Genomic DNA, 23,180 nt, shown 5'->3' with positions numbered 1-23,180 from the left:
GTTATGCTTCAGTAGATTGGAGACTGATGAGAATTAGGCTTGAGATGGATTAATGATTGTACATTGAGCATTGACCCCCCTATACTGAATTTTATTGTTGTTAACAACCATTTGATCAATAAATATGAGAGATGTCCTCTCAAAAAAAAAAATTGAGAAGAATAAAACAACAGAATAAATCAATGAAATGAAGGGCTGGCTCCTTGAGAAAATAAACAAAATAGAGAAACCCTTAGCCAGGCTTATTAAGCAAAAAAGAGAATCTGTACACATAAACAATATCAGAAATGAGAACGAAAAAAATCACAATGGACACCACAGAAATACAAAGAATTATTGGAGAGTACTATGAAAATCTATATGCTAATAAACTGTATAACCTAGAAGAAATGGACAACTTTCTAGAAAAATATAACCTTCTAAGCAGACCCAGGAAGAAACAAAATCTAAACAGACCAATTACTAGCAATGAAATTGAATTGGTAATCAAAAACTACCCAAGAACAAAACCCGTGGTCCAGGTGGGTTCACTGCTGAATTTTCTCAGACATTTAGAGAACTCATAATACCCATTCTCCTTAAAGTTTTCCAAAAAATAGAAGAGGAGGTAATACATCCAAACTCTTTCTATGAAGCCAGCATCACTCCAGTACCAAAACCAGGCAAAGACACCACAAAAAAAGAAAACTACAGACCAATATCCCTGATGAACATAGATGCACAAATACTCAAGAAAATATTAGCAGACAAATTCAAAAATACATCAGGAGGATCATACACCATGATCAAGTGGGATTCATCTCAGGGATGCAAGGATGTTACAACATTCAAAAATCCATCAACATCATCCACCACATCAATAAAAAGGACAAAAACTACGATTGTCTCCATAGATGCTGAAAAAGTATTTGACAAAATTCAACATCCATTCATGATAAAAACTCTCAACAAAATGGGTATAGAGGGCAAGTACCTCAACATAATAAAGGCCATATATGACTGACCCACATCCAACATCATACTTAACAGTGAGAAGCTGAAAGCTTTTCCTCTAAGATTAGGAACAAGACAAGGATGCCCTCTCTCCCCGCTTTTATTCAACATAGTGCTGGAAGTCCTAGCCACGGCAATTAGACAACACAAAGAAATAAAAGGCATCCAGATTGGTAAGGAAGAAGTCAAACTGTCACTGTTTGCAGATGACATGATATTGCACATAAAACAAACAGGATGAGATCAAATAACCACAGAAGACAGGGGAAATAAAAAAAACTGTCCTCTTTAAAGTCTGTTTCTGCTCTATAGTTCATGAAGTAGAAAGTAGAAATTTACATCTTCAATAATTAACAATTTAATTGTTTTTAAGACCCTTTGATCTGTTATTAAAATTTCCAAAAATAACATGATTGTTTAGGAAAAAAATCTCTCCTTTAAAACAAAAACAAGCAATAATTGAAAGCTAAGTTCTTCAGTATGACCTTCCCATTTCCACTTGAATATATAATACTGTCAAACATTATTCACCTAAATGAATTTTTAGGAATAATCCCCATTTTCATTAAATATAAAAATTAGAATATATATAGACATTTCCAATAATGTCATGTAAAAGTTTTTCTTTAATGTTTTAAGAGTTTTTTTTATTTTTCTATTTTTATGGTCAATGACTGATTACATCAAATAATACAAGTAAATCATTACTCTAAATCTCATGATTTTAGATATGAAAAAGCAATCACATTGTAAAAATAAGGCAATTCAATTCACTAGAATATTGTTAATTTTTAAATATTCACTTTAGTAACATTTTGTACATCTCACAAATCTCAAGTATTAACTTTCCTGATTTTTATTTATTGGCAGTAAGGATTACAGGGTACTGAGAATTTTAAAAAGACTCACAGTTTTGTATCCATCAAATCAATTTTCATTTTATTTTATGCAATACTATTTCAAGTCTAATAATTTACACATAAATAAAATGTGTAAGTATCTATTATTTTTTCCTTAAGGAAGATTGCTGGTGTAGTCTTTATACTGTCAAATTAAGTTAACAACTAAAGGAATAGAAGTAAATAAATCAAGGAGCTATGTTCCCCCCATTTAATATTTGAAACAGAAAAATATACCCTATTTAATAATTACTAAAAATTATTTTTAATAATTTATGCATGTCCAAAAAATCCACAAATCACTTCTACAGACTACTTTTAAGTTACTTAATATAAATATGTTCAAACTATCAATTTTTACCTTCTTACCTCATCCATAAAAGGTGGCATTGAGGTCTGCAGAAACCATATGATGCTGGAGCGTGAGCTGTCGGCCACTGCGTTTGTCTAAGTAAAACCTTCAGCAAATCAAATAAGGTTCCAGAGAATCGTGCAATTTATACGTGAGAAATTATAACCACAGGATAACAACTTTAACAAATGTGTCTGGAAGGGAGACTTTGAAAGCTCAAGGAAATCTCAGGAATCAAGTTCAGCTCTAGTAACTTACAGAAAAGGAAACAATAAAAGGAGGGGGGAGGGAGATGGAGATAGAGGGAAAAAGACCTAAGTGATTACACTAGGTATTAAATGATAAACGTAGCATACTAAATAATTTCTACTGGTACACTTGCCCCTGGCCTCTGCTCAGTCACTGCTGTTCTAAAGACCACCTTTCTTCATAATCAGTTCATCCTAAGCCACTGGCAGACATCAACAACACAAAATATACTCCTAACCATGCATTGAATACTGAAGAAAAGACATTAAGCAACATTCCTCTGAAAAGAATTTATACAGCTCTTTCTTACAAGTAGAAAAGCATGGGGATAATAACTTCTCCTTTAGAACATGAGGTTAAAAATGGAGTATAGACTCAATCAGGGAAACTACCAATCCTCAAATTTATTTAAATTTTGAACAATTATTTGCACTCAGAAAAGCAAAGAAGTATTTCTGTTTACCTTCTGAATATCTCAAAAGCATGTCTTGGGGCTGGTGGGATGTTGCACTTTGGTGTGGCTGATGGAGTGGGCCAGTATCCTGTCATTAGCACCCGGACAGAGGTCAACATCACCTAAAGATACCTGTGCAGAAAGAAAGACATATGCCCCCCAGTGAACTAGGATTTGTTGCCCATTCCACATTGACACTGTGTTAGAGTTATCAAAGTAGTTAGCTCCATGTCCAATATCTAGCACATAACTCTTCTTAAAGGTTAAACCCATCCCCGTGTATTCTAAATTTTAACTATCTTGGCAAATATTTATAATTATTGCTTACATTGTTGGCCTTATAAAATACTAATCAAAGGATAACTATGCATGTGAACAAAGTCTTACTGGTGTCACTGAGAAGTGTAAAATTTTGGCTTGTAAGCTAATTTACAGATAAAATATGAAGGGACCATATATCACCGTCATTTTAAAGAAATTTCTACGATACTATCTTTTATCTCAGCTGTTAAATCTTTTAAACCACTTTAACATACAAACTTATTTCTAATATCCCATTCACATTTCAACTACATTGACAAAACTTGTTTTTTACATGGAGTTCACATTTTAACAACCTCTCCATGGGACACTGTATATCCAGTCCTACATAGTAGGTGATCTAAATATTTGTATAACGTATGACTACCTCTAGAAAATATATGTTAGAAATACTGTCACAATTATTTATTCTTTGAACAAATTTAATTTTAAAGAAAACAATAAAGTGTATCAATAGGAATTTTTTTTTTTTTTTTTGAGAGGGCATCTCTCATATTTATTGATCAAATGGTTGTTAACAACAATAAAATTCAGTATAGGGGGGTCAATGCTCAATGTACAATCATTAATCCATCTCAAGCCTAATTCTCGTCAGTCTCCAATCTTCTGAAGCATAACGAACAAGTTCTTACATGGTGAACGAATTCTTACAGAGTGAATAAATTCTTACATGGTGAACAGTACAAGGGCAGTCATCACAGAAACTTTCAGTTTTGATCATGCAATATGACCTATAAACCATCAGGTCAAATATGAATATTCATTTGATTTTTGTACTTGATTTATATGTTCATCCCACATTTCTCCTATTATTATTATTATTTTTATTTTTAATAAAATGCTGAAGTGGTAGGTAGATGCAAGATAAAGGTAGAAAACATAGTTTAGTGCTGTAAGAAGGCAAATGTAGATGATCAGATGATCAGGTGTGTGCCTATGGACTAAGTATTAATCCAGGCTAGACAAGGGCAGCAAGACATCCACGGATGCAGAAGATTTCTCTCAAAGCAGGGGGGGTGAGGTTCTGAGCCTCACCTCTGTTGATCCCCAAATTCTCACCTGATGGCCCCCCTGCGACTGTGCCTGTCTTAGGTTGTTCCTCCCTTGAGGAATCTTACCCGTCTCTGGCTAACCAGTCATCTTCCGGGGCCATACAGGGAAATGTAAAGTTGGTAAGTGAGAGAGAAGCCATATTGTTTGCAAAGGTTAGCTTTTTACTTCTTTGCAGATTTATGCCCTGTGGCTTCTATGCCCAGCACTTGTCTCGAGGTATCTTTACCACCTGGAGGAATTATGATACTCGGTAAATTCGATATGAGGCACGAATTCTATTTAAAGTTTGTAATTAGGAAGGAAGAAGAAAAGCTATAGATGTAGCATATGAAGGAAACTTGGGAGGATTGATTATTTCTTTGACATATCTTCTTGTATAGTACCTTAAGTATGTATAGGTTTTAAACTACTAACTAATTTGCACACACATATTAACATAATAGGAATACGGTGACATAAACAAAGCAAATCTATAATTACCAGCCATCTCCAGTGAAGCCAAGAAAACCATTTAGGCACCCTAGGCATTTGTGAAAATTTATCTATGATATGATGGATATTTTCCAACTGTACTTGAACCATCAGACAAATTAAAGCAGCCCATTTCTGGGATCTGTTCACATCCCATATGTTCTTTTAACCGTAGATAGTCTATAGTCATGAGATTTTGGGGTGCTACAACTTGCACCCCTCCCAACTCCTGGTTGAGTTCCAACAGTACAGATCCAGTCAAATTCGTTGTCTCACTGTATGCACATGCCAGCCTAGACATCTCCCTCCTCCTTCTTATGGCAAGTCCAGGAGACGGTGGGCTGGATGCAGCCACAACCGCAGCATCGTCTGGATCCCTGTGGAGGCTTTTTGATGATCATCCCCCGGCACGAGTCCTCCAGAGTGTGCTGATGCCGGAAGCTCCTCCTCATATCGTATCTTAGTTCATTTTCTGGGTATCCAAGCTAGGCCTTGATCTTCTGCGTAGAAACAAACAGACCCTTTGCCCACACTTTGACATGCCCTCTATACCACTGTGCAGAACTCATTGGAGGTCAGCACACAGTAACTGCTTTTTTTTTTTTTTTTAATTAAGAGAAAGGAATATTATCAGAAAAGAGTACCTCCATAGCTGATCATCTGACACCCTTTAAGTGATCAACATTAAGGATATTTAAAGCATGCGTTGATCTTTGATTTACCAATAGTTTTATCCTGTTAAGGAGTAATCCCCCTTTTCTTTCTTTCTTTCTTTTTTTTTTTTTAAATTTTTAATCTACACTTACCTGAAGAATACTATGTTTACTATGCTCTCCCCTATATCAGGTCCCCCCTAACAACCACATTACGGTTACTGTCCATCAGCTTAGCAAAATGTTGTAGAGTCACTACTTGTCCTCTCTGTGTTGTGCAGCCCACCCTCCCCTTTCTCCCTCCCCCCCATGCATGCTAATCTTAATACCCCCCTTCTTCTTCCCCCCCCTTATCCCTCCCTGCCCACCCATCCTCCCCAGTTCCTTTCCCTTTGGTACCTGTTAGTCCATTTTTGGGTTCTGTAATTCCGCTGCTGTTTTGTTCCTTCAGTTTTTCCTTTGTTCCTATACTCCTCAGATGAGTGAAATCATTTGGTATTTCTCTTTCTCCGCTTGGCTTATTTCACTGAGCATAATACTCTCCAGCTCCATCCATGTTGCTGCAAATGGTTGGATTTTTCCACTTCTTATGGCTGAGTAGTATTCCATTGTGTATATGTACCACATCTTCTTTATCCATTCATCTACAGATGGACATTTAGGTTGCTTCCAATTCTTGGCTATTGTAAATAGTGCTGCGATAAACATAGGGGTGCATCTGTCTTTCTCAAACTTGATTGCTGCGTTCTTAGGGTAAATTCCTAGGAGTGGAATTCCTGGGTCAAATGGTAGGTCTGTTTTGAGCATTTTGATGCACCTCCATACTGCTTTCCACAATGGTTGAACTAATTTACATTCCCACCAGCAGTGTAGGAGGGTTCCCCTTTCTCCACAGCCTCGCCAACATTTGTTGTTGTTTGTCTTTTGGATGGCAGCTATCCTTACTGGTGTGAGGTGATACCTCATTGTAGTTTTAATTTGCATTTCTCTGATAATTAGCGATGTGGAGCATCTTTTCATGTGTCTCTTGGCCATCTGTATTTCTTTTTTGGAGAACTGTCTGTTCAGTTCCTCTGCCCATTTTTTAATTGGGTTATTTGTTTTTTGTTTGTTGAGGCGTGTGAGCTCTTTATATATTCTGGACGTCAAGCCTTTATCAGATCTGTCATTTTCAAATATATTCTCCCATACTGTAGGGTTCCTTTTTGTTCTATTGATGGTGTCTTTCGCTGTACAGAAGCTTTTCAGCTTAATGTAGTCCCACTTGCTCATTTTTGCTGTTGTTTTCCTTGCCCGGGGAGATATGTTCAAGAAGAGATCACTCATGTTTATGTCTAAGAGGTTTTTGCCTATGTTTTTTTCCAAGAGTTTAATGGTTTCGTGACTTACATTCAGGTCTTTGATCCATTTTGAGTTTACCTTTGTATATGGGGTTAGACAATGGTCCAGTTTCATTCTCCTACATGTAGCTGTCCAGTTTTGCCAGCACCATCTGTTGAAGAGACTGTCATTTTGCCATTGTATGTCCATGGCTCCTTTATCAAATATTAATTGACCATATATGTTTGGGTTAATTTCTGGGGTCTCTAATCTGTTCCACTGGTCTGTGGCTCTGTTCTTGTGCCAGTACCAAATTGTCTTGATTACTATGGCTTTGTAGTAGAGCTTGAAGTTGGGGAGTGAGATCCCCCCTACTTTATTCTTCTTTTTCAGGATTGCTTTGGCTATTCGGGGTCTTTGGTGTTTCCATATGAATTTTTGAATTATTTGTTCCAATTCATTGAAGAATGTTGCTGGTAATTTGAGAGGGATTGCATCAAATTTGTATATTGCTTTCGGCAGGATGGCCATTTTGACGATATTAATTCTTCCTAGCCATGAGCATGGGATGAGTTTCCATTTATTAGTGTCCCCTTTAATTTCTCTTAAGAGTGACTTGTAGTTTTCAGAGTATAAGTCTTTCACTTCCTTGGTTAGGTTTATTCCTAGGTATTTTATTCTTTTTGATGCAATGGTGAATGGAATTGTTTTCCTGATTTCTCTTTCTATTGATTCGTTGTTAGTGTATAGGAAAGCTACAGATTTCTGTGTGTTGATTTTGTATCCTGCAACTTTGCTGTATTCCGATATCAGTTCTAGTAGTTTTGGAGTGGAGTCTTTAGGGTTTTTTATGTACAGTATCATATCATCTGCAAATAGTGACAGTTTAACTTCTTCTTTACCAATCTGGATTCCTTGTATTTCTTTGTTTTGTCTGATTGCCGTGGCTAGGACCTCCAGTACTATGTTAAATAACAGTGGGGAGAGTGGGCATCCCTGTCTGGTTCCCGATCTCAGTGGAAATGCTTTCAGCTTCTCGCTGTTCAGTATAATGCTGGCTGTGGGTTTATCATATATGGCCTTTATTATGTTGAGGTACTTGCCCTCTATTCCCATTTTGCTGAGAGTTTTTATCATGAATGGATGTTGAATTTTGTCAAATGCTTTTTCAGCATCTATGGAGATGATCATGTGGTTTTTGTCTTTCTTTTTGTTGATGTGGTGGATGATGTTGATGGATTTTCGAATGTTGTACCATCCTTGCATCCCTGGGATGAACCCCACTTGGTCATGGTGTATGATCCTTTTGATATACTGTTGAATTCTGTTTGCTAATATTTTATTGAGTATTTTTGCATCTACGTTCATCAGGGATATTGGTCTGTAATTTTCTTTTTTGGTGGGGTCTTTGCCTGGTTTTGGTATTAGGGTGATGTTGGCTTCATAGAATGAGTTTGGGAGTATTCCCTCTTCTTCTATTTTGTGGAACACTTTAAGGAGAATGGGTATTATGTCTTCTCTGTGTGTCTGATAAAATTCCGAGGTAAATCCGTCCGGCCCCGGGGTTTTGTTCTTGGGTAGTTTTTTGATTACTGTTTCAATTTCTTTGCTTGTAATTGGTTTGTTTAACTTTTGTGTTTCTTCCTTGGTCAGTCTTGGGAGGTTGTATTTTTCTAGGAAGTTGTCCATTTCTTCTAGGTTTTCCAGCTTGTTGGCATATAGGTTTTCATAGTAGTCTTTAATAATTCTTTGTATTTCTGTGGAGTCTGTCGTGATTTTTCCATTCTCATTTCTGATTATGTTGATTTGTGTTGACTCTCTTTTTCTCTTAATAAGTTGGGCTAGAGGCTTATCTATTTTGTTTATTTTCTCAAAGAACCAGCTCTTGGTTTCGTTGATTTTTGCTATTGTTTTATTCTTCTCAATTTTGTTTATTTCTTCTCTGATCTTTATTATGTCCCTCCTTCTGCTGACTTTAGGCCTCATTTGTTCTTCTTTTTCCAGTTTTAATAATTGTGATGTTAGACTATTCATTTGGGATTGTTCTTCCTTCTTCAAGTGTGCCTGGATTGCTATATACTTTCCTCTTAAGACTGCTTTCGCTGCATCCCACAGAAGTTGGGGCTTAGTGTTGTTGTTGTCATTTGTTTCTATATATTCCTTGATCTCTATTTTGATTTGTTCATTGATCCATTGATTATTTAGTAGCATGTTGTTAAGCCTCCATGTGTTTGTGAGCCTTTTTGTTTTCTTTGTAGAATTTATTTCTACTTTCATACCTTTGTGGTCTGAAAAATTGGTTGGTAGAATTTCAATATTGTGGAATTTACTGAGGCTCTTTTTGTGAGCTAGTATGTGGTCTATTCTGGAGAATGTTCCATGTGCACTTGAGAAGAATGTATATCCTGTTGCTTTTGGATGTAAAGTTCTATAGATGTCTATTAGGTCCATCTGTTCTAGTGTGTTGTTCAGTGCCTGTGTGTCTTTACTTATTTTCTGCCCGGTGGATCTATCCTTTGGGGTGAGTGGTGTGTTGAAGTCTCCTACAATGAATGCATTGCAGTCTATTTCCCTCTTTAGTTCTGTTAGTATTTGCTTCACATATGCTGGTGCTCCTGTATTGGGTGCATATATATTTAGAATGGTTATATCCTCTTGTTGGTCTAAGCCCTTTATCATTATGTAGTGGCCTTCTTTATCTCTTGTTACTTTCTTTGTTTTGAAGTCTATTTTGTCTGATATTAGTACTGCAACCCCTGCTTTCTTCTCACTGTTGTTTGCCTGAAATATGTTTTTCCATCCCTTGACTTTTAGTCTATGCTTATCTTTGGGTTTAAGGTGAGTTTCTTGTAAGCAGCATATAGATGGGTCTTGCTTTTTTATCCATTCTATTACTCTATGTCTTTTCATTGGTGCATTAAGTCCATTTACATTTAGGGTGACTATTGAAAGATATGTACTTATTGCCATTGCAGGCTTTAGATTCGTGGTTACCAAAGGTTCAAGGTTAGCTTCTTTAGTATCTTACTGCCTAACTTGGCTCGCTTATTGAGCTGTTATATACACTGTCTGGAGAGTCTTTTCTTCTCTCCCTTCTTATTCCTCCTCCTCCATTCTTCATATGTTGTGTGTTTTGTTCTGTGCTCTTTTTAGGGGTGCTCCCATCTAGAGCAGTCCCTGTAGGATGCCCTGTAGAGGTGGTTTGTGGGAAGCAAATTCCCTCAGCTTTTGCTTGTCTGGGAATTGTTTGATCCCACCATCATATTTAAATGATAGTCGTGCTGGATACAGTATCCTTGGTTCAAGGCCCTTCTGTTTCATTGCATTAAGTATATCATGCCATTCTCTTCTGGCCTGTAGGGTTTCTGTTGAGAAGTCTGATGTTAGCCTGATTGGTTTTCCTTTATAGGTGACCTTTTTCTCTCTAGCTGCCTTTAAAACTCTTTCCTTGTCCTTGATCCTTGCCATTTTAATTATTATGTGTCTTGGTGTTGTCCTCCTTGGATCCTTTCTGTTGGGGGTTCTGTATAATTCCATGGTCTGTTCGATTATTTCCTCCCCCAGTTTGGGGAAGTTTTCAGCAATTATTTCTTCAAAGACACTTTCTATGCCTTTTCCTCTTTCTTCCTCTTCTGGTATCCCTATAATACGAATGTTTTTCCTTTTGTATTGGTCACATATTTCTCTTAGTGTTGTTTCATTCCTGGAGATCCTTTTATCTCTCTCTATGTCAGCTTCTATACGTTCCTGTTCTCTGGCTTCTATTCCTTCAATGGCCTCTTGCATCTGATCCATTCTGCTTATAAATCCTTCCAGGGATTGTTTCACTTCTGTGATCTCTTTCCTGACATCTGTGATCTCCTTCCGGACTTCCTCCCACTGCTCTTGCATTTTTCTCTGCATCTCATCCCACTGCTCTTGCATTTTTCTCTGCATCTCATCCCATTGCTCTTGCATTTTTTTCTGCATCTCTGTCAGCATGTTCATGATTTTTATTTTGAATTCTTTTTCAGGAGGACTAGTTAGGTCTGTCTCCTTCTCAGGTGTTGTCTCTGTGATCTTTGTCTGCCTGTAGTTTTGCCTTTTCATGGTGATAGAGATAGTCTGCAGAGCTGGTACAAGTGACCGCTGGAAGAGCTTCCCTTCTTGTTGGTTTGTAGCCTTTTCCTGGGAGAATAGCGACCTCTAGTGGCTTGTGCTGGGCAGCTGTGCGCAGACAGGGCTTCTGCTTCCTGCCCAGTTGCTTTGGGGTTTATCTCCACTGTTGCTGTGGGCTCTGCCTGGCTGGGGCTGTTCCTCCAAAATGGTGGAGCCCCGTTGGAGGGAGAGCAGCCAGGAGACTATTTATCTCCGTAAGGGGCCTCTGTGCTCCCTGCTGCCCAGGGGGTTAGAGTGCCCAGAGATCCCCAGATTCCCTGCTTCTGGTCTAAGTGACCTGTCCTGCCCCTTTAAGATTTCCAAAAAGCACTCTCCAAACCAAAACAACAACAGCAACAATGAGAGAGGGAACAGAAAGGAAAAAAAAAAAGAAAAAACACGCGATTTTTTTTTTTTTTCCTCAGGTGCCGGTCCCAGGCACCCGCGCACTGGTCCTGCTGCCCTGTCTCCCTAGCACCAGGGTCCCTGTCCTTTCAAGGCTTCCAAAAAGCACCCACCCACCGGTCCCGCAGGGAAGGAACGCTCAATATTCTTGGTCCTCAGGCACTGGTCCCACGTACCCGCTCACCAGTCCCGTCGCCCTGCCTCCCTAGCACTGGGGTCCCTGTCCCTTCAAGGCTTCCAAAAAGCACTTGGCAAAAAGAGAGAAAAAAAAGGGGAAAAACGCGCGATTTCTTCCGTCCTCAGGTGCTGGTCTCAGGCACCCACCCACCGGTCCCACAGGGAAAAATGCGGGATATTCTTTGTCCTCAGGTGCCGGTCCCAGGCACCCGCTCACCAGTCCCGCCGCCCTGCCTCCCTAGCACCGGGGTCCCTGTCCCTTTTAGGCTTCCAAAAAGCACTCGCAGAAAAGAGAAAAAAAAAAAGGGGAAAAACGCGCGATTTCCTCTGTCCTCAAGTGCCGGTCTCAGGCACCCGCCCACCGGTCCCGCAGGGAAAAACGGGGGATATTCTTTGTCCTCAGGTGCCGGTCCCAGCCACCCGCTCACCAGTCCCGCCACCGTGCCTCCCTAGCACTGGGGTCCCCGTCCCTTCAAGGCTTCCAAAAAGCGCTTGCCAAAAAGAGAAAAAAAAAAAGGGGAAAAACGCGCGACCTCCTCCGTCCTCAGGCACCGGTCTCAGGCACCCGCCCCCAGGTCTCGCAGGGAGAAACGCGGGATATTCTTTGTCCTCCGGCGCCGTTCCCAGGCACCTCCTCACCGGTCCCGCCACCCTGCCTCCCCAGCAACGGGGGCCCGTCCCTCTAAGGCTTCCAAAAAGCGCTCGCCAAAAAAAAAAACTGCTCCGGTTTCTCTCCACCCGCCGGGAGCCGGGGGGAGGGGCGCTCGGGTCCCGCCGGGCTGGGGCTTGTATCTTACCCCCTTCACAAGGCGCTGGGTTCTTGCAGGTGTGGATGTGGTCTGGATGTTGTCCTGTGTCCTGTGGTCTCTATTTTAGGAAGATTTTTCTTTGTTATATTTTCATAGCTCTATGTGTTTTTGGGAGGAGATTTCCACTGCTCTACTCACGCCGCCATCTTGGCTCCCGCCCCTCAATAGGAATTTTTAAGGGTGAAATATTATCTTTATTATTGATATTCACAGCTTGTTCTAAACCATTACTCCATTTTTATCTAACCTTCATGATTTGTTGATAACAGATTCTTAAAAGAGAGGAATTGAACAATATAAACAAGTATTCCATGGTCAGATTTCTCCCCACATATCTACTAATTGTTTACTCCGCTTTAGAAAAACTGCAACTAGAAATCTTACATGATGCATAGGAGAGATGATCATAGCAGAGATTCTCAGAGGATGAAAAGAGAAGGTTGGACAACTGTCTGTATTTGTCAAAATTGGGGATTGAGAGTAGGGGGTCACAACTTGATTCAATACATCCTAGACAATGAAGTCTTTTAATCTTTCTCCCATATATCCACACAATTTCTTAACATTCAAGTCTTTGCTCAAAAATGTCATTTTTTCTAAAGGAGGCCTTTCCTAACCACATTTCCCTGCTGCAGATTTCCTCTGCAGCTCCTATCAGCAGCTAAGGTGCTATGTTTATTTATCTGGTTCATTATCGGTCTCCCAGATCAGAATGTAAGCTCCATCATAGCAGGATTTGTGTCTATTTTGTTCTGCTATGTATACCCACTTCTACAACAATGCTTTGCACAGAAAACACTGGATGAATTACTTGTTAAATAGAAGGAAAAAGAAACCTTAAAGAACTATTACTAGAAGTTTGTATCATCTATTTCTAACTATCTCAGCAATATTTTGAGGCCACTCAGCCTATATTCAGATAGCACATGACAGGGGCAAATACACAGACAGAGGTACCAGAAACGTCTGTAAGGATATGATGTGATTTGTGATATAAACAAAAAATGATTGTAAGATGGTTGTCCTTACCCTGTCCCTGTTTTAAAATTAAAAACAGAGGAAAAAATGGACAAATACTTAAATTTATTTCAGCTTAAGGTTTAGCTAAATAAAATATACCACAATTATTATTAGAATTTCAAGAAAGTACTTATTTTATGACTTCTAAATGAAAGTGAAGCTGCCAGATTGGTGATATTTTAAAAGGGCTCAAAGATTTCAGAAAGCTCAAGATCTGTTTTGATTAATCTGTCACTTTTCATCAAATCTGTCTAATGCAGATTAAGGCTTAGGAAATTTAGAGCTTAAGGTTCTTAGGATAAACAATTATAAAAAAGCCAATAATTCCTTATAAATAGTGGCCTTATATTTAAGTGGAATCTGCAATCAAATTAGCAGAAAAAATGGAGCATCTTGATAAGTACTCTTCTTACTGTAGTTAACAAATTACTAAATACTCTACCAGAGTGAAAAATATGTCTGAACAATCAAGATTTATGTCTGGAAAACTCACAAACTTTAAACAACTGAAAGGCAAACAGATCTGATGAAATCATTATGTTGAATAATCATTCTCTCCCTCTTTTTAAATGAGACAACCCCAACAAAGTAGTCAAGAGCAAAGAATCTAATTTTCTTGTCAAAGGGCCTTCAAGATCACAGCCCAGGTAATTTTCAACAATACCTAAAACAGTAAGGGTGTTGAACCTTCCCTTACAGGTAGTTTCAACAGAGTATTTATTCTGACTAGTTGTCCCCCTATAGCTCTCCATATATGTAAAGTTAGTCATAGAATAAGAATGAACAGTAATAAAAACTGAATCAGATGAAAATATGTATCAATGTATTAGAATAAAGTTACAAATCCCTGAACAATCTTAAAAAGACAAAAGTATCTAGGATGATCACATTATTCAGGTTCTCCCCACCCAAATTTACCATAGACTTTTATGTTTCCTGCTTTCAGCCCTTCTACACTACAAATAGGAGGCAAATCATACAACTATTGAAAATGGAGAGGGACCAGAAGTCCCAGTAATGCCTTAATATATATAAATGCCCATTCTATAGAATTAGGTATTTTCATTTATTTTACTTGTGAAGAGACTGTGGAACCAGTAGAAGTGATCTCATATTTAAATATCAGAGGAAAGATCTCCAAATTTCTTTCATGGGTGTGACATATCTTAATTACAAAGCAGTACATATTACTTGAGAGAGAAAATGTCAAAGAAAAGCTGGAGTTCTCTAAAACTTATGGTTAAAGGTGAAGTTGAAAAACAGTTAGAAAGAAACAAAATTCTGAACTTCACTGAATCCTCACAAAACCCCCGCTGGACTCCAAAGCTGTATAGATTCTAGCTTACTGCCTTTTGGGAGTCACGATACAAAATCACATTTAAAATGCACTAGTGTCAGTGTTTAATATTCAGTTCGTCAGACATCAGGCCCATTTAGGCTGATCTTACAGATGTGAATGAGGAGACTGAGGCACAGGATAGCGGGGAAACAAGTCTCCTACAGCACAGCGCTGGGTGCTGAGGGCGAGTGAAAGCAAGAGCACTAAAACTCAGGACGCCTGTCTCGGCCCATAATTCTTTCCGTGATCTAGAATGGTTACAGCAGCAGAATCATTGTTCATTAAATGTTCAGTGCGTTCCTTCATGTAGGGAGGATAAACTTAGTTTTAGAAGAGTAAGAAATAAGTATTTTAACATTGATAGTTAGAAGAAGAGCTTATCTGGGGGAAAATGATTTTTAAAGCACTCGGACAATACATATGTTGTCTCTCATGACATTTAAGGAACCAACCCCAGCAATTCAGTTCTGATAATGGATGAAAATGCCCACTGCAGAAGACTACATGAGCTGATGAATAACAGTGTCATATACTTTAAACCAATGTAATATTGTTATCAACGATGCTTTAATTAAAAACAAGAAGACTTTAAATGAATGAATTTAATTTAAAAGTAGAAATAAGTGGAGAATCTTACCCCAGTTGTCTGTAGATGTTGCCTGAATTCATCCATAGTTATGCTTGAGATGCTCATATCCCTAAACATTCCTTCCAGTTCTGATGTTAACTGACATCCACATTCAGTCTATGGAGGAAAAACACAAACATAAATAAATGAGGGATTTTTGGATGAGAAAATGTACAAAGAAATAAACTATTCCAAGCTACTGCCATCTTTTCTAAATCTTTCCAAGAGTTGCTCTATGAATAACCCAAGGATTCTATTTTATAATGTAGATTCCCAGACTCTTTCAGATTCTGATATGCCTTCCTGATGGTAGGGCCCAGAACTCTGTTTTTAACAAGCATCTCAGGCGGTAATGGGTACAGGTAGTCTACGGACCACACTTTGTGAAACAGAACTATATGGTGATACTCCCCATTTCCATGAACGTGCCCTGTCATACCAAGAGAATTTCCAGCCAACTGTGCATGCCCCAGAACCTGAACTACAGTATAGCCTGCTCAAAAAAAAAAAAATCTACCTTTGCTAATTAAAAAAGATTTTAACTAAATTAAGTATTTTCTAATCATATGCTACTAGTGTTTAATCATGTGGTAAACATCAGTTGGTTGGACAGACTCCATTCCATCTTGTGTACCGCTTACCTTTCACTTAGATATCATATTTTTTTCAGAGTCATCAGAAACACTTTTATTTGTGAGAAGTCTCCTTGCCAAGTGTTGCTTATAATAACATTCAAATGTACGTTTTTCTTGCATCAACGTTAAAAGGACCATTGCCTTATCCAATACTGTTTCTACTTCTTGTTCTGTTTGCTGAAAAATCAATGAAAAGAAGATTTAACAATTAAAACATTGTAGTTCTACCAAAATAGCACCATAGTTCATCTATAATTAAAACCAGTACTGTTTGGTAACAAATCATCGGGTTGAGAACTCTAAGGAGGAGGGAACCAGCCTGAGAGAGGGCCCCCTGCTTCAGACAGCACAGCACAGCTCCCACATCCCCGCCCAGCACAGCCCTCATCCGGGGCCAGAGTGGAGCTCCAGGCCCCAGGGCTCCGCTGAGATGGAGGCATGCAGTGACACGCAGCAGGATTAAAGGGTGACTTAAACAGATGCAATGAAATTTTAAGCACAAAAATCTTGCAATGACTTTGCATAATACTTGGGTAGAAACTTCCATAGCCAAAAAGACTGCTTATTTTCATATAAGCTCAATAAAAACCTAAATTTTGCCAAAGAAGGGTAATAATTTGTTATTAATTAAAAGAGTCAGAAGACCCCTTGCCTGTTGCTCTTCTCTTTTAAGGAAGGGCAAGATGATACTGGTGCAGGTGGTATAAAACTTGTATTAAAAATTATGGAAGACCAAACAGATGTGTCTTTTCTATTCTGTGTCCATGGTCGTCTTCTTCCTGTTTCTTTGTTGCAGCTGCCTGCCTGAGGACCTACAGACTATTGTTTTTCCTTTTTGCTGCATAAGTTCCAAAATGAAGTTTAAAATAAAATTTTATGTGTGATCACAATATGCTTAATATGATTTTCTATGCTATGGTGAGCTTCCAAGGTCCCAGTATATATAATAAAGGCTTAAAGATGAGCATCAGTATATGCTTTCAAACTATTTTTTGATAGCCATTCTAGTTTATGTCTTCAAATTCTCTGCATCCAGGTATTGTTTGATATACAGACCCCAGAACAAGATGACAGCAAACAACATTCTGTGCTGCAGGTAGCTGTTTTCTAGTTACATTTCTATAGCATATCTGATGCTTACTGTCTGTGGACTGGTCAGTAACTATGGCTATCTAGTTCTTTATTTTTATGTCAATTACACATTAAGGGAAATGTCAAAGTTCTTCTTACCACTTCAAATACTTAAACAATTCTTTTCAAAGATCACAGTACACATGTAAGGGAAGTACATAGTACAGCAAAGAATAATGTATGCTTAATTTCAGACTTACAAAATACAGTAATTTTGTATTTACAAATAAAATTTAATGTGTTTCACACACATTTATACTTACCCCTTTTACTCCCTTTTTCAGCTTATCATCAATAAATAATGAGACGTATTCAGGGGACCTGGAGTTGCGGTTGCAAAAATACTCCAAGTCACCTGCAATAGTTTGTTTAAAGAGCCGGTCATTATTAAATGATTCCTGGAGGAAGCGATCAAACCCACTCTTCAGATCCAATAAGCCCTTTCAAAAAACAAAATAAATTTAGGATATATTATTAATAAAATTTCTATTAATATACTTGTGATCATGTACAATTATTATCATTTTGCTGATAAATGTGTGCATTCACTGTTAAACTCAGATTCTATGTTTTGTTTTCAACTTCTTTTCATTTCATTGTCTCAACTAATGGGTGACACCAACAAGAGCTTTAAAAATATTCAAAAAAACTTATTTATACTTAAAACATGGAAAAACTGCAGCATAATTTATTCATAATACTAACTGAAAGCAAAACCATTTTGAAACTAACAGTAACAAAAAGTTTTTCTTCCTACACAGGAGGTGTATGAACACTAAGGCATATAAGGGCTTCATCAAATAGGTTAGTAAGTGAAAAGAGCAGCTGAGTCCTGCTACCCAATATAAATACGCCTACTTTGCAAAATTCTAAAATATTTAGGATAATTTACACATATTAATTTACCATTGGGACAAAGTAAAAAATACATAATATATAGCTTAGTAAAAGTGACCTTTTTAGCAGTTGTCAAAACCAATTTGTCATAAACTTATAATCTTCTATATTTACTGACCTGAATATAATCAATGGGGTTCTTTCCTTCTCCTTCCTCAGAAACAAGGGTTTTACCTTGTTCCCTCAAACAGGAACTCACACACTCACACATGGTCTTCAAACCATTTGGCACACGACTAAATAACTTGTACATGCAAGCAAGATCTGTAATCAGAAAACACAAAAACCAGCTACATTAAAGATTAGGAAAAATATGTTAATCTCATCATGTTGATCTGTGATACTTGAAGAGGCCTTGGCACAGGAAAAACTACTAAAATGAAAGAAAAAACCTCCACCAAACTGGAAAGGGAAAAAAAATCAGGGCTAATGATTATTATTTCAACTCATGAAATGCAGCTTTCAGATTAGTGCTTTTAAATATCAATAAAATATCATAAATTAGTAAATTCATTTACATGGAAAAGATGATGCCCAAAGAGTGTAAACAATAAAGCCACAAATAAATGAAAACTTTTGAGTTTCTATGTAATTTATCCTATATAATTCTAATCTAGAACCTGGTTATTCTACAAAATGTCAATCAAAAAGACAACTCTAATTATGGTACAACTGATAGTCAACCTAATAAGGAAGAATTTAAAAACCAACTTAAAATCTTACAGATATTTTTCAACATCCCTATCTCACAAGTTCAAACCCCAACCAGGACAACAAACAAATAAAAATATACAAAGGTTTATTTCATTATACATCATGGTAAAATCTATATGAAATTATGAATTAAAGCATAAGTTCCTATTCTTTAATATGTTCTTCAGAGCAATTCCTAGTTATTTCCCAGGTAATGGCCTAAGCCAGTAACATCTGTTTTTTAAAAAATGGTTTATCTCACTATATTGTTTTTATTTAAAATAAAAACTCTGGACTCTGTCCATGTTTTTAAATCATTTTTCACAAGATTAAAATATGGAGTTAAAATACTTTTCTATATGTTTAGTGTTTCTCTAAAGTAAGAGCTTACTGGGAGACTATAGTGTCAGAACTTGACAATCATATAAAAAAGTTTTACAATCAGGAACTTTTGAAACTGGGAGTTAGAACAGTGGTTACCAGATCAAGGATTTTTTCTGTAAAGTACTAGGTAGTAATACCTTGACACACTGCTCAAGAGCATGGCCTAGCACAACTAAGACATTTTGCACTTAGATTGCTAGTGGAAAGTTAGGACAACTGGAACTAGGATTTAAAACTTTAATTTAGAATCACAGGCAACTGGTTAGTTGCTGAAAATATTTAGTACTAAATAGAGAACTACAGTAAGTAGCTTTGCTGCTATTTCTACATTTATGTACTTACTAAGTGCTTGCCATGTGTTAGGCAAACTCAGTGCCTTTGCCACAAGTCTCCATGCAGGTTACAGATTTGCTGTAAATTCAGGCATGCCCAACAACCTCTCCATCAAACATTACCTAGTTTCCTAATCTTCAACCCATTTAATCTTTCCCCACCCAGCTCTCTAAAGTATGTAAGGGAACATTAACTCAATAACCAAAAAGTATGTTAGAAAATTTACTGATTCTCTAATTCTTTAATTGGAGGAAATGGCTTTTCATAAAGTCCTAGTCTGCCAGCAAGCACTTAGACTGAGGTCAACTATGCAGCCCATGGACTATGCCCACGGCCTGTTTTTGTACAGCTCACATACTAAAAATAGTTTTCACATGTTTAAGTGGTTGAAAGAAGAAATCAAATAATGTTTCATAGGAACATAGTGAAAATTTATTCATTTGTGTTATTGTGTATGCCTACTTTCTTTCCTATTACAGGAGAGATGAGTAGTTTACCATATGGCCCATATGACTAAAATATTTACTCTTTGGCCATTTGCAAAAATTGTGTGCAACCCAACTTAGACCTTAGACATCTACAAGAAAACATGACAAACATACTTAAAAATGACTGATTTTTGTTTTTGTTTGCTTTACAAAACAGCAGAAGGGTCTTTGAAAATGTAACTTTCTCTGTTTTAATAAAGCAACAAATTTATATACAACTTGTCAGGAACTTAACACAAATATATAAATAGTACTCTTCAAAACACAAAGCTAGGATTCCACTAGAGGTACAACCTCTCCACAATTTTTCTTTTCCCTTCTCTTATATACTTCTCTCTTTCTCACTTAAAATTTTTATTTTCATTCCCTAGGTATATTTATTTATAACAAGTGAGTGGCTAAAACAGTAACACTTCATTAAGAAGCAGGAGATGAGTATAAGAGTATCATGTTTATTTTTTAATACTATACATCAGTGATTTAAAGAGCCATAGTTTTAAAACAAAGCTTTAGAAAATTAAGAATGAAGACATCACTGTTAATTATTCTAGTTACAATTTCTTCTGAAGTACTTGCCACAAAAATATTGTTTTCAGAAAAGTAAAGGGAAATGTTCCCAAAGAGTAAAGGCTACAGTTACTCCAAATGTTTATTTTTATGTAATTCTCTATTCTCCTTTTTTAGTCTGTGACTTCGGAGTTCTTCTTCAGGGTTCCCAAAACCAATCCACCAATTTATCTAAATACACTGACATGGAAGCATTTTTGGTATCTCATCACAACTAACTCCCAAAGGAAAGAAAACAAAAATCTTAAGATTAGAAATTCAGATTTTCAGAGAATCACAAAAATTACAGGAGCGTATACAGGAATGGAGGGAGCCCAAACCCTGTGGCCTATGAAAACAGAGTACAGGAGTAGATGAGGAGCTCATGGGCCTCACCAACAATACTAGACTTGCCTCTGGATTAAAATGCAAAATGAGGGAACATAAGATGAAAAAAAAGAAAAAAATAGCACCAATTCAATTCACAAGAAATACCTAAAATTCTCATAAGTATAAAGCTTTACTCTTAAAACTTATCAAAGTAAAAATAGTGAGAAATTAATGATAGGGCATTTACAATAACTTTAATTATAGGAAAATAAAAAAAATTACTGAGAACCTGGTAGAATTATAAGCATTTACTTATGTTCAATTGCCAAAATATAAATGTTAAAATCAGGAAACTGCCAGTGGCAATTACCACTACCTAATTCTCAGAACTCATTCAAGTTTTGTCAGTGATTCCAGCCAAAGGATCAGTTCAGAAGCACACACTGCATTTATTTGTCAAGGCCCTTTACTCTCCTTCAGTGAGGAACAGTTCTTCTCTCTACTTCCATGACCTTGGTATCCTTAAAGATTACAGGCAAGTTAGTGCACAGGATGTTCATCATCTGGTTTCATGTGTTTCCTCATGATGTGAGTCAGGTGGGGTATCTAGGGAGGAAATATCATGGAAGTATTGTTGTGTCCTTCTCGTTGCTGCTATCGGCTGGGGCACGACTTCAGTCGATCCTGCTCCTGCTGATGTTCACTTAGATCACTTGACCAGGGCGGCATCTGCTCGCCTCTCCTAACAGGGAACTAGGAGTAACTTCCAAGTTACTCTTCAACCTTTTGTAATCTGAGGCTCTGTTCACCTTTGTTCATTCCCTTTCCTCTCTCTTCTGCAGATTGCATACTCTTTATTGAATTATCATCAAGCTTGCTGTTTCTTCTTCTCTCAGTTCAGAGATAGTGTTGAGCCCCTTTAATAAATGGTACATTTCAATGATTGTACTTTTCATCCCAAGAATTTCCATTTCATTTATAATTTCTAGCTCTTTGTTGATAGTTTCTATTTGTTGTGATGTTGATATCACACATTTCTTTACCTCTTTTATCATAATTTCCTTCAGTTCTTGGAACATGTTAATAATGGCTACTTTGAAGTCTGTGTTAAATCTAACATCTGGTCCCTCTCACAGACTATTTCTGCTGCCAGCTCTTTTTCCTGGGTATGGGTCACACTTTCTTATTTCTTTATGTGTCTCATATTTCTTTGTTAATAACTGGGCATTTCAGGCAATATGTCATAAAAATTCTGGAATCCCCCCTCTCCTGAGCTTGCTATTGTTTGCTTACTTGTTTTTGTAACTGAAGGGATCACTGTAGTGAAGACTGTTACCCCTAGAAAGTGAAGCCTCCTCTGAGGTTCTCAGCCTTGGGTATGTGTTCTGCCATCCTGGGGTGTCTGTTTTTTTTCAAGCATATAATTGGGCCAACAAGACCAACATATGTGAAACAGTTAGTGTAAGATGTAAAATGTGTTAAATTGTTTTCCTAAGGCTTGTTTTCTCCCTCTCCAAATTATAAATGCATCCAGAGCAAAGATTACATTTTCCACTAATTGCATCTTTTAAAACACTTGGTGCTTTCCTGGGCATAAAGTGAGCACCCAGTATATTGGTGTTAGGAGACAGCGAGTATAGAGGCTGGATAATTATGGAAAAAGTAGAAAGTCTGGACTATTAAGACAAGTTCAGGTTTCACTAAATGCCAGAAAAAGACAATCTGAAACTCAGAGGGGTGGTGATCCTCTCAAGATCACATAATCAGAGACAGATGAGGCAGGAGCCCCAAATCCTTGCCCCATACATCTTCCCCAGAGCCCGCTGCCTGCCTAGGTCAGCACAGCCCACATGGTATCCACTTCACAGATTTCCATCTCATGGAACTAAAAGGTTCCTCCTGTTCTTCCTATACTATTTCTATCTCAGCATTTTTAGGAAATTTAATCTTGATGCTTGTCCCATATCCCTGCCCTACCTCAAATAATTATAGCAAGCAATACTTCCTCATTGTTTCTCCCAACTTTTATTCTTTTCAATATTGGTTTTTATATAATTGTAGTCAAACTATATATAGAATACTGTGTTATATGTCAAATACACAATATACTTGACCAAAGCAAGCCTGCCCCCCAGGGAACATGTGGGAACATGTGGGGACTGTATCAGTTACCAAAACCAAGCAGGAGGGTGTGCTGGCCCACTGGTGAAGGTCAGGGAGGCTGTGAAATATCCTGCAGTGTGCAGGACAAACCCCTGGACCCCATGGAAGCATTACCTGATCCAAAATGTCAGTGACGCGGCAGTTGAAAAACTCTGTTATACTTTGTACAACTTATATTACTTCACATATAGAGTTCAATATTACTGCAGGGCCTTTGACCTAATTTAGTCTATGTGCGTGGGTACTGAAGGAAACTTATTAATGGATGCATCATAGTCCATTGAGTTAATGTGAAGAAAT

General features: G+C 37.5%; 1 protein-coding gene across 1 annotated transcript in view; it reads right to left on the bottom strand.

The window, feature by feature from the left end:
* Positions 1-2,939: 2,939 nt before the first annotated feature.
* Positions 2,940-23,180, bottom strand: part of LOC118969304 (serine/threonine-protein kinase TAO1-like) — a 92,361-nt gene continuing 72,120 nt past the window's right edge. The window contains exons 17-21 of the transcript XR_012128401.1: positions 18,062-18,207; positions 17,310-17,486; positions 15,922-16,092; positions 15,290-15,397; positions 2,940-3,079 (exon numbers count right to left, since the gene is read on the bottom strand). The gene's annotated coding sequence lies outside the window, so the exon portion shown is untranslated. The remainder of the gene's footprint in view (positions 3,080-15,289; positions 15,398-15,921; positions 16,093-17,309; positions 17,487-18,061; positions 18,208-23,180) is intronic.

This window comes from Manis javanica, chromosome 2 (assembly GCF_040802235.1).
Source record: "Manis javanica isolate MJ-LG chromosome 2, MJ_LKY, whole genome shotgun sequence".
NCBI classification, from domain to species: domain Eukaryota; kingdom Metazoa; phylum Chordata; class Mammalia; order Pholidota; family Manidae; genus Manis; species Manis javanica.
The sequence above is the reverse complement of the archived record's forward strand: the minus strand, read 5'-3'. Positions and strand labels throughout refer to the sequence as shown.